Here is a 676-nt window from a genome sequence, read left to right as displayed (position 1 = left end):
GATGGGACTCCAAGCTGGCCAACAGCACAATCCTCTGTGTTTTCAGCAAACAAGCTTTCCCCAGCTGGGGCATTCAAGAGGCAGCTGTGTGGCTCTGTCCATCTCTTCTCTTAGTTTTTAGCTTCTACATACAACACTATGGGGAATTTTAAAGAAATTCCACTTACCACACAACATTCACAAGAACAAATTCTAGACGGAGGAAAGCATTTAACTTAAATATGCAACTTCTACATTACTAGAAAAGAATACTATTGTAATCTTGGGGTCAGAGAGTCCTTTACAAGCAGAACAGAAAACAAAGGGATAATAATGAAAATATTAGGCAGATTTGACTAAATAAATTTCAAAACATTTTAAGACTAACAATGTTAAAGATAAACTGATACAAATATTTTCAATATAGACAAATAAAACAATTACTAGTGGTAATCTATAAATTAATATAAACTACGAATTAATATAAACTCTTTGAAGACAAAGGACAGGAGAGAAGAAATTTTCTTTGTGAGGATGGGCAGGGGCAAAAAAAAAAAATGGGAAGAGAACAATTAGAAAAAGAAGAGCATCTCTCCTTCCGCTTGACCCCCGTACTGAATTTGAGGTCCCTACAAGAAGCATTAGCAACAGATGCTGATGGGACCATTCAGCAGAGATGTCTCAAGACTCAGGATCT

This window comes from Pteropus alecto, unplaced genomic scaffold (assembly GCF_000325575.1).
Source record: "Pteropus alecto unplaced genomic scaffold, ASM32557v1 scaffold25, whole genome shotgun sequence".
Taxonomy (NCBI): domain Eukaryota; kingdom Metazoa; phylum Chordata; class Mammalia; order Chiroptera; family Pteropodidae; genus Pteropus; species Pteropus alecto.
This window is presented reverse-complemented; position numbering follows the sequence as displayed.